Here is a 12500-nt window from a genome sequence, read left to right as displayed (position 1 = left end):
CCCTTATGAAATACTTCTCCGACAAGCTTAAAAGTGAATCCATAGGAGAAAAACAGTATAAATATGATCATGTTTTGACTTTTATACATTCTGATCACATAAAATGTGGAAAAGTTCTAGCTAGCCAGCATGAAGAATAAAAAGTGCCGATTTTCTTTGTTTAGAACCACGCTGCTGGTTGCTGGGCAAAAAAATTCTAAATTCAAATGTAAATTATTACCGTGACAGAAAAGGTGAGAAAGTGGATAAATTGAAACAGAAATATATTGGTAATAGATCCGTAAACAAATTATTTTAAACTTACTCAACAAAGGATCGGATTCTAAATACAAGATAATTAGAAATATATATATATAATATATATATATATATATATTATATATATATATATATATTATATATATAATTTTTATTAGAATATTACAAAGTTGAGAATCAAAATGTTTTGACAAAATTGATGTTAAAAATTCATAATTTGGATTTTAATTCAAAATACACACACTTTATCAAAATATCTCTCTACGGCGACATACTGCATTATCTCTGTGATAACTGTGGACATCTTCACACAATTTCATTTAATATTCCGAGAAACGTTTGACACAGTATCCATACCCTTAGAAAATAGCAAAATAGCTTTCCGTTTTCCACACTTTTCTTACTACTGTACCATTTTCGACTGTGTTTTTCGTGCCTTTCTAGACTAGATACTTTAAGAAGTTGGACTTCCACCAAAATCACATAATCAATTTTAGGAAGAATTTTCCTAATCATCATCCATCGTGGCTTGAGCTCTTGAGCACGTTGCCAGTCAGCTGTCTCCACGAATCACGATCCTCTGCGGTACGCATGAAATCTGTGTTGCTTTTAAAATCACATCGTTGTTCGTGGAGACAGCTGACCGGCAACGTGCTCAAGAGCACAAGCCACGATGGATGATGACATAAATTTCTGTTTTCTAAATTTACAATCGTTAAATCTGAATCTAAAGAAGGAAACGCGTTATTTATTTAGGCAACGTCCTGTGTTTATGAAATTGTGAGGTAGGGTCATCTGTACCTTTCTATGTTGCCTTCATTTTTTACCATATCGAAAGAGACAACTATTCACAATAAATTAAATGCTGGGTGAACATAACCGCTGCAAATCATCCCAGGAACCAAACCCATCCAGCAGGTTCCTAGAGGTGAACTCCTAACCATAATACCATCAGCTAATTATCCTTTGTATACTCATACCGTAGCCATCGTTAAGTTATAGCCTGACACTAAAACCCAAAAAGACTGGCATTTTGACGTCATTGCTTGGTTTCTGCACCGCCTATAGTGAGTTGTCGTTAGTAGTGCTCATGGAAACAAGTGGTCCCATTGGTTGAACTATTGAATACAACTCACGATTTGTTTTCTTTTGTAGCCAAAGACTGGCATTTTGACGTCATTTTTTGGTCAGTGTCAGGCTATAAGTTTACGAAGGCTACGGTCATACCCTGAGACTGTCTAAAATTACCTGACTATCCACGGTGATAACCACAAAAAGTAGACAATGAGTTTTACTTCCATTTGGTGACTGTCACCGCGTATTGTGACACAACAGGCTTCAGCAGTCGTGACGTCACTTCCCTCGTAATAACGCATAGTAACTTAGTAACTTGTTCTGAATTATCGGAAGAATGGAGGACGTCTATATGAGATACTTCTCCTACGACCATAAAAGTGTATACAGAGGAGAAAAACATTATAAATCTGATCATGTTTTGACTTCCATACATTCCGATCACATGTCACGAAAGAGTTCTCGCCAGCATGAAGAATAAAATGTACCACATTTTCTTTGTTTAGAACCAAACTGCTGGTTGCTGGGCGGAGGACGGAGGGCGGACGTGACATCAGACTATTGAATCCAATTTTAGTTAACGAAGGCTATGGCCGTACAGCTGTACTCTGACAACCCCCCCCCCCCCCCCCCCCCCCCACACACACACACACACATTTTCAACATTTTGGCAGGAAAACTCCTCCTTCAACAAATATCGATCGATTAAAACAACCCTCGTCTTGTCAAAACCTCTCAAACCTGGGACTTCAAGTTTCCAAATCGTGAAGGATGAGTTTTCTGGCCAACGTTTTTAAAATGTTTTTCTTTCTAAGAGGACGTTTCTAATTCAGAAAAGTGAGCGGAGCAGGCACTTATGTTGATAACAACAAGAGATGAAGTGAGTAGGAAAGTGCCAGAAGACAATAGAGAATAAACATTTCGCGGCGGTAATGGGGGTTTGAACCCGCAACCTTACTGGTACGACAACTCCGCCTGGCCGGGGAGAGCGTGACTCTATCGTATAAACTATCTGCTCTACCGTATGAGCTATCCGATAGCTCATACGGTAGAGTCACGCTCTCCCCGGCCAGGCGGAGTTGTCGCACCAGTAAGATCGCGGGTTCAAATCCCGTTCACCGCTGCGAAATGTTTATTCTCTATTGTCTTCTGGCACTTTCCTACTCACTTCATCTCTTGTTTCTAAGAGTACGGCGGCCTGCATCTATTTTGAACCATTTGTCACTCCATATCTAAATCAATATGATTTTGTAGCAATCAATCCTCGCCGAACACATTATCGCTTTGATTCTGTAATCTTAGAATCAATCACATTGAATTATAATTATTTTAAATATTCCCTTCCGCCACGACATCATAAGATATCGTCGCCTAGGCATTCCACGAAGGAATATAGATAATTCATCAAACAAGATGTCTGATGTCAACAGGAATTACCCATGCTGTCCAAGTGATCAAATTGGAGGTTAATAATTTTTACTTAAGGACAAAAGCGAGAGTGCCTCAACCGGGTCTCGAACCCGGGACCTTCTGGGTCATAATGTAATACCTTAACTACTCGGCCATTTCGCCCCCCCCCCCCCTAACCCATAGAATTACATAAACGTACAAAATTTTATTGTGACAAGAAAACTAAAAATAACTTTTAACCTATCTATATCACATCAAACTGAATTCCCCTCAACTTATAAAGTAAAAAGTTTTAAATCTCAAACTTTTGAATTTGTTATCTACAAGACTTTGGACCCCTTAACCCTCCCCTTACCAGCCATTTTTAGAATTTCCCCCGAAAATTCACACCCACCCAACACTAAAATAGCATTTTCTTACTCAAATAAAAAAGTAACAAGTGCATTCTATACAGAAAATTGTTCGACAGTATGAGCTCAACAACACAGTGTTTAGTAATTATAGCTGTAATCAAAGCATTTCTTTAAATGTTATATTGTACAAGAGAAATCAGAAAGAGAAGATTGTCGGTTACAACATAACGAATGTAACGATTTTCCTATGGTTGGTAAGGAGAGGGTTAACCTCACGACAAAATAATAATATTCTAAAGTTCTATCCAAAATGCCAACCAGGTAAGATAAATGGATGTCACGTTTTAATTTGTCACAGTAGACAGGTTTGACAGGGCTTCAAATCTTCAGCCTTTTTTTTTCCCCCTTTACATTATTTCTTTTGGCATCCCTTTAAAATATTTCATTCAACAATGAATGGAATGAATGAAGTCAACCAGAATTGTGACAACGCGGTGGAAATGCAAGTCTTATCATTTTACGGCACGTCAGAAAAAAAAAAGATTGTTTATTTTTTTACATTTTTTTGTGACCTAGCGTTTCAATTCGGTAGAACGTTTCGAAATGAACAAGATTTAGAAATTGAGTTTTTTTAAAAAGTTGGAAAGTAGGAAATTCAAAGTTTTGAATTAAAAGATACAAAACACGCTGTCTTCAATTTTTTTTTTTTTTTAAATTGAGCTTTATATAGCGCAATATCCACTAAACGTGCTCAAAGCGCTTTACAAGGGGTCGCTGGTTAACAGCAACATTTAACATGTAGGACGGGACATGACGCCTGTTAGGCGATATTACCATTTTTCCGACAGAGACAACGCTATTAACGGCCAGGTACCCATTTTACACCTGAGTACGGTGAGAAAATGTGAGTAAAGAGCCTTTTCCAAGAACTCAACTATGCGCCGAACGCGAGGCTCGAACCCAGGACTTTCCGATCCTAAAGCGAGTGTCATACCACTAGACCACATAGAAATTGAGTTTTTTTTAAACGTTGAAAAGTAGGACATTCAAAGTTTTGAATGTAAAGACACAAAACACGCTGTCTTCAAACACGATGTTGATTCCAGCTCGTGACGTCACTCAATGTGTGGTGAGCATAAAATCCTTTTCACCGACCGTGTGCACAAATTCGCATGTCTGATAGCCCACCGTAATTATAAGCTTTATTTATTTAACATTGTTGTAAAGTAAAAGGCCAATATTTTTTATTTGGTTTGAGAGTACTTCCATCCATTACACCAATGAGCTCATAACAATTTGGATTATCAGACCTACAAATAAGTATACGTCGACCGCGATCATTTGAAGACGATTAGTCTAAATATTATGAGATGAGATAGGTTTGTTTTCCTCCCACCAAATCCAAGCATCAGTAACACACTTTATAGTCACCTGGAACAACTACAAAAGACGTCTAAATTCTACGTCATGGCACAAGACCGAAGGGCTAGAGCTCAGGTGGTCGCTGGTTCGGATAAGTAAGTAAGTAAGTAAGTAAGTAAGTTTTGCCTATATTATTCTATTTTAATTAAGAATTGCCATGACCTTTGTGACTCTTTAAAGTCACTTTATTGCCAGGATTGGTCCGGCTTTTATACCAAATAAACTTAAATCTCTAATCTCTAATAATGTGCGGCTATGTGGTCTAGTGGTATGACACTCGCTTTCGGATCGGAAGGTCCTGGGTTCGAGCCTCGCGCTCGGCGCATAGTTGAGTCCTTAGAAAAGGCTCTTTACTCACATTCTCTCACCGTACTCAGGTGTAAAATGAGTACCTGACCGTTAACAGCGTTGTCTTTGTACGAAAAATTGTATTATCGCCTAACAGGCGTCATGTCCCGTCCTACATGCTAAATGTTGCTGTTGACCAGGGACCCCTTGTGAAGCGCTTTGAGCACATTTAGTGGATATTGCGCTATATAAAGCTCAATTTTTTAAATCTATTCCAAAAAACAAAAAACTATACGAGATAATTTCTTACCTTTTAAAATAAGTTATCAAGCTCTAATTGCGTGGTTAAAATGTCGTTTATCTTTGAATATATCTAAAGCTGTGTACGTCATCCATTGATAATGAAATAACACAATTTGGATAAGCAATAATGATTATTAATTAAAATTGTCTTGAATGAAAATGAAATATCCTTTGGTCGTTGGGTCTAGAATTATGTTGGCTTTTTGTTTGTTTTGTTTTTTTAAATTTTTTTTTTAGATGATCAGATTTCAGTTCTGTATCTGGTTTTCTAAATAACTTGTTTTTCTTAAATAAATTTGTTGTTTTGTTTCAGTTACACCAAAATTTGCACTAAGAAAAACTCGATGTAATCCCCCTTGACTCACAACCGCCTCAATGTCTTAGATGGGATGTTTATAACTTATAGGGAATCACCTCGTCGTGCACTCGCTGGCGGGGTGGAGGAGAGATGGTAAGCGGGTGCAGAGAAGGCGAGGAGTCCTCGTCATCTTTCTTGTGCACTCACTCTTCTGCCAACGTAGCGGGGAGAGGCGGTGGTGGTGGTGGCAGGGAGGGGGGGGGGGGTGAGTGAGTGAGTGGCGGGGGTTATCAGAGAGGGCGACATAGAGTCGACACAGAGTGAGCAGAGGAATAACATTGTCATATTATAAGGTATCTAATTGATAACATTACACACGGGCGAGATTGGATGTTATTCGGTTGAATAGATTTGCCGGATACTCGCCCGCGCACAAGCGTGAGTTGGGAGATTGTCAAAAATAGACAGAGAGATAAATAATACGTTACTAACTATGTAGGAGATGGATAAATAACTCGATGGATATATAGATAGACAGATAGGTAGATAGGTTGATATGTAGATTAATTGATGGTTCGAGAGATAATTATATAATTTTATATATTGATAAATAGATATGTAGATGGATAGTCATAGAGATAGAAAGGGAAATGTATATATATATATATATATATATATATATATATATATATATATATATATATATATATATAATATATATCACATATTCTACGCAAGGACTTGGGTTTGACAAGTTTTGATTGGTCATTGCTTGACATCAAGTTTCTATTGGGGACATAGATGTTCAGCTGAAGGTCGTTAATATAGGAGGGTATTCTAGGATTTGCAGACAATAGTACACATCTTATAGATAGAATGAAGTTGACGTCAACTTGGTCTTTGTTATTGTTTTTTTGCCATCCGCGTTAATTAACCAGACTATAAACGTTCATGGTTTCACATAGTTTTGTGTGTTAGTGGCAATGTTGTGAGCTTCTCAGCCAAGCGCATACTATCTATGATAGAATGCGCTTGGCCAAGGAGTTCACAACATTGCCATCCGGAAGTATAACGGACCAACACACAAACTCTGTGTAACCATGAACTATAATAGTCTGGTTAATACAGTTTAGTGAGAACAACTCACAAACGCGGATGGCAAAAACAATAACAAAGGCCTGAGTGACGTCATCTGCATACTATCTATAGGCAAATCTTTTCTCCACAGGAAGCCACTGTAACTCACGGGGAGGAAGAGTTGTTGCCGATGGGTATTTTGTGTTTATTTCATATAATGAGCCTGGCTAGGTTATTATAACAATCTGAAGTTTACACAATTTGTCTTTGGCTCAATTGGATTCAGTAGTCTGATGTCACGCGCCCGGCAACGGCGGCCATCTTGGTTCTAAACAAAGAAAATCTGTACTTTTTATTCTTTATGCTGGCTAGAACTTTTCATATGCATTGTGATCAGAATGTGTAAAAGTCAAAACATGATCAAATTTACGTTTTTTTCCCTGTGGATACGCTGTTATGCTCTCCGGAGAAATATTTCATACGGGCGTCCTCCATTGTTCCGATAGTTTAGAGCCAGTGTTACTAAGTTACCATGCGTCATTAGGAAGGAAGTTACGTTACGACTGTTGAAGAGTATTACCCCAGATATCGTTACAATAGTCCAATTTGGATAAAACAAGGGAATTAATCAAATCTCAGACAGATAATGATTTATACATATATATATATATATATATATATATATATATATATATATATATATAAACATTTGAAAGATAATTAAGATTGTTTGACTTCTACAAAGTTGTTATCGAGCGTTGCTCTCATCAGGATGAGAGCAAAGCTCGATAACAACGTTGTAGAAGTCAAACAATCTTAATTATCTTTCAAATGTTTATAAATAGCTCCTTTTATCCTAAAGTTGAGCACGATTATTTCATCGTTTTTGTTTTTATAATTTCTATATATATATATTATATATATATATATATATATATATATATATATATATATATATATATGGCTACATATTCAGACAAATATATTTTGAATTTATCTTTTGTTAATAGCTGTATATTATAAACTTCATCCTCTGTTTTGTACATAACTTTTAAGCTAATTCCTCGTTGTTAACTAATCATGTTATCAGATGAATCCCTTTAAATTTTAGGTACACCTAGATCTCAAAATCTTCCAAGAGTGGATATAAAACCAGTTAATCCTCGGCCCACTATATATTTATCTGAATATGTTTACATTTCACCCCACAAAATAGGTACCGGTGGATGGGGAACAATATTATACATAGATAAAAGGTTGATCGATCTAGAAATATATATATATATATATATATATATATATATATATATATATATATATATATATATATACATCATACATATATATATATATACATATATATATATATATATATATGTATATATATATATATATATATATATATATATATATATATATATATATATATATATATATATATGTATGTATAGACATACTTGGGTAAACGAATTGTTGATAAAAAGACTTAAAACTGTAAATGACTCCTTTTTAGGGCCTAATAGATAACGAGCTTTTTTATATAGCGCAATATCCACTAAAAGTGCTCAAAGCGCTTTACAAAGGGTCCCTAACCAACAGCAACCCGTAACATGTAGAACGAGACATGACGCCTGTTAGGCGATATTACATTATTTTCCGACAGAGACAACGCTGTTAACGGACAGGTACTCATTTTACACCTGAGGACGTTGAGAGTCTTTTCCAAGGACTCAACTATGCGCAGAGCGAGGCTCGAACCCAGGACCTTCCGACCCGAAAGCGAGTCTCATACCACAAGACCACATAGCCACACAGATACAGATGACAATTCCTTTTATCTGAAACAGAATCGTGTTGTTGACCCTTTTCGACAACCAAACAGTTTAAAGCGAGATAAGATGTATGTTTATGTACTCACTGTTGTCCGTGCTTGAATAAAAAAGTGAAGAAGATCAATGGATAGAAAATGTTGATTAGTAGATAGAGAAGGAGAGTGAGAGAGTGGGAGAGAGAGAGAGAGAGAGGGAGAGAGAGAGAGAGAGAGAGAGAGAGAAAGAGAGAAAGAGATATAGATATAGATATATAGATAGATAGATAGATAGATATGTAGATTGAGAGATAGATAGATAGATCGATGGATAGATAGAAAGATAGAGAGAGAGATAGATAGATTGATAGAAGTAAAGATGATATAAATTATTACAAGAATGATAACAACGATAATAATAATAATAATAATAATAATAATAATAATAATAATAATAATAATAATAATAATAATAATAATAATAATAATAATAATAATAATAATAACATATATATGGCTTCCATGACCTCCTACCGTTTTTAATGGCGCTTTTCAAGACAAAGTGATATGAGAATTTTCAGAAAATGAAACGTTATATTTAGAACTATTAAGGGGAAGTTAATCTAATTTATTCCGTCTTCAGCCTAGACTTGAAGCACTGAATAGTATGAGAGCTTCCGGTAATGACCGATAAAGAATACCAGATTCATGGTACCGCAAAGTCAAATGCACTTTACGAGAATTTTGTTCTTGACATATTTTTCTTTATATTCCGGTGTGTTTTGAGGAGCTGAGAGCCCGTGGTGGCCTTTGCTCCGATATCAATGACGTTAAGTAATGTGGTGTTTCTCATATGTCATGTGATCAGAATGTATAAAAGTCAAAACATGATCATATTTATAACGTTTTTCTCCTCTGGATAGATACACTTTTATGGTCGTCGGAGAAATAATATTTCATAAGGGAGTCCGCCATTGTTCCGATAGTTTAGAGCCAGTTACTAAGTTACCATGCGTGATTACGAGGGAAGTGACGTCATCATGACTGTTGAAGCGTATTCCGTTTTTATCCCAACAACACAGGGACAATCAAGACTTTCAACACGTTATTGCGATACCCTAGAAGACGTCATTTCTTGTTGGTTACTGGAACGACAATGATTCAACGCTCCTTTTTCTTTTTTTAATTTTTTTATTTGGCCTGTTCTAAGTTTAGACTTTAATCCTTTCCTTACCAACTATAGGAAAATCGTCACATTCGTTACGATACAAACAACATTTTTCTTATTCAAATTACTTTTGTAAATAATAATATTATTTAAAGAAAATGAACAGTGTGTTGTAGAATATGTTTGACTAAAGAAATTATGTATTGCAAGAACTTACTGATATTGTGTTTGAGTGATAAAAAATTATTCTTTGTGTTAGTTGGGTGTGACGTTTTGGGGAAAATCCTGAAAATGGCTGGTAAGGAGAGACTTTAATCCAATTAAGCATGTGTGGGTTTTAATGGGGAGAAGAATCAAGGACAAATGTAAACAATGTCGATAAACTGTGTATCTATAGCTATTATGGAATTCTGTATGATAAATTAGACGACCTGAGTAGAGAATCAAGTGTGTAATAAGATCAACGTAACAAACTGCGATGTCAGGCTGTATCTACTGGAAGCTGAACGAATTGACACACCCGTTACTGATGGAATTCAACATAAAGGAAAGTAAAAAATAATTATCTTTGTTATTTGTCAAGATCATTAAAGAAGATTATTTTTAAAAAGTTACTTAAAAATTGAGCTTTATATAGCGCAATATCCACTAAATGTGCTCAAAGCGCTTTACAAGGGGTCTCTGGTCAACAGCAACATTTAACATGTAGGACGGGTCATGACGCCCCTTAGGCGATTTTTACAATTTTTCGGACAAAGACAACGCTGTTAACGGCCAGGTACTCATATTACACCTGGTACGGTGTGAAAATGTGAGTAAAGAGCCTTTTCCAAGGACTCAACTATGCGCCCAGCGCGAGGCTCGAACCCAGGACCTTCCGATCCTAAAGCGAGTGTCATATCACTAGACCACATAGCCGCAGATTATCTATAAAGTTTTAATGTAACACGACAATCAGTCTCACTATTTCATTAAATTTCATTGTTTCAATTCTACTCATACCAACCTTGCTATGAAATTACGTACGGTTTCATTTGGGCATTTTGGTTTTCAAGCTTTATTTTCTTATTTCTAAACTTTTAAACTGAAAATGTTATTAAGTATTGCTTGAAGAAATTTTTAAAGCCAAACGTTGGAACTTCATTCTCGTTTTGTAAAATGTACTTTCTCTTTGTTAGTTGAATTAATGAAATAGTTTCACTTTAGTAGCAATACTTTTCCGTTATACAACGGAAGTAAGGACGCAAGAAAATCAACATCGAGCCACCGAATGGAATAAATTCATTCTACGGACACAATATGCCGACTGACGACGTGGAATTCACAGAAACGTGTTTCGGCCATAAATAAGTGAGTGACTCCATTTATATATATATATATATATATATATATATATATATATGTGTGTGTGTGTGTGTGTGTGTGTGTGTATGTGTGTGTTTATGTGTTTGTGAATTCAAAGGTCAAAAGTCACAAGAACTCTTGTATTAACTACCGCGTCACCGTTATTTCAGGATGAAGCATTCGAGATGAAAACAAACACTGCCAGACATTAATTTATCTCCCAGGCTTTTAGGACCTACACAGTGGCCTCAAATAGACACATTTAGGAAATTGATTTGTTTTCAGGGTCAACTATCCGGGACTTTTAACAATGCTCGCCATCTTATTCTGGACACATTGTTCTTACCTGTAAAGCGCTTTGAGCACATTTAGTGAATATTGCACTAAGTTAACGCTAATTTTTTTTTTACTTCATGCACCGCCATAATCTTCAACAGTCGTAACGTCACTTTCTTCCTTATGACGCATGGTAACTTGGTAACACTTGCTCTAAACTATCGGATTAATGGCGGACGCCGTATGAAATATTTCTCCGCGACCATAAAAGCGTATCCAGAGGAAAAAAACACATAAATTTCATCATGTTTTGATTTTTACACATTCTGATCACAAGGCATATGAAAAGTTCTAGCCAGCATGAAGAATAAAAGTAATGATTTTCTTTGTTTAGAACCAAGATGGCGGCCGTTGCCGGGCGCGTGACATCAGACTACTGAATCGTATTGGCATTGAGTTAAAACGATCTTCATAATATTTTGGCGTTTAAAAAATATCTTTAGTGTTGCTAAAAACAAAAACAAAGAAAGGGAGAATAGTATTGAAATACAGCCTCTCGTGTTCATGCCCCTCACTACACATTTAGTCTTGTTGTAGACTTTGGACCCTTTCTAAGGTCCTTAGAAGACATTTCTTTGGAAATATATCTCAAAAAAATTAAGCCCTTATTTGGAGATTTAAAGAACAATAACTGTGACTCGTGCACAGGGGAACAACGTTTCGGTCTTTAACCTTATACAGGCGTAGCCATCGTTAACATATAGCCTGACACCAGAACCCTCTTGGACTGGCAGTTTGACGTCATTTTGTAGGTTTGTGTAGCGTCTAGAGAGTTGCCGTTAGTAGAGCTCAAGGAAACAAGTTATTTCATTGGTTGAACTATTGAATACAACTCACGATTTGTTTTCATTTGTGGCAAAAGACTGGCATTTGGACGTCATTTTTTGGTCAGTGTCAGGCTCTAAGTTTACGATGGCAACGATACAGGTCACACTCAGATAATGACGATTTCTAATTTCAAATTTTCTCTCTTTTTTCTTCCTCTCTCTTTCCTTTCTTTTGTATTTTGTTTTTCTCTTTATCATGTGTCAAACCTGGACACAAACACACACAAACACGCACACACATAGACACACACATACAGAGAGAGAGAGAGAGAGAGAGAGAGAGAGAGAGAGAGAGAACTCATTTTATTAAAACCCGTCGAACATGATTAAATAACATTTTGCAGATTGTCAGAACGCCGGAGTCAGAATCAATGGGAAGCAGAAGTCGTCACGTGACGTCAAAACTTCCTCTCTTCCTGTCCAAAACTCCTTGGAAGCGTGGATCCTCCTCAGTGAATAGTTAACAATGAATAGGTTACATATTATAAATATATTGAGCTTTATATAGCGCAATATCCACTAAATGTGCTCAAAG

General features: G+C 36.2%; 1 protein-coding gene across 1 annotated transcript in view; it reads right to left on the bottom strand.

Annotated features, from left to right (window-relative positions):
• Nucleotides 1-5565, bottom strand: part of LOC144974494 (uncharacterized) — a 117726-nt gene extending 112161 nt beyond the window's left edge. Inside the window, exon 1 of the mRNA XM_078917402.1 lies at nt 5116-5565. The gene's annotated coding sequence lies outside the window, so the exon portion shown is untranslated. The remainder of the gene's footprint in view (nt 1-5115) is intronic.
• Between the last annotated feature and the right edge of the window lie 6935 nt (nt 5566-12500).

This window comes from Berghia stephanieae, chromosome 6 (genome assembly GCF_034508935.2).
Source record: "Berghia stephanieae isolate SIO BIC M18660-M18661 chromosome 6, UCSD_Bste_1.3, whole genome shotgun sequence".
NCBI lineage: Eukaryota > Metazoa > Mollusca > Gastropoda > Nudibranchia > Aeolidiidae > Berghia > Berghia stephanieae.
Note: the sequence above shows the minus strand (reverse complement) of the source record. Positions and strands in the feature narration are given on the sequence as shown.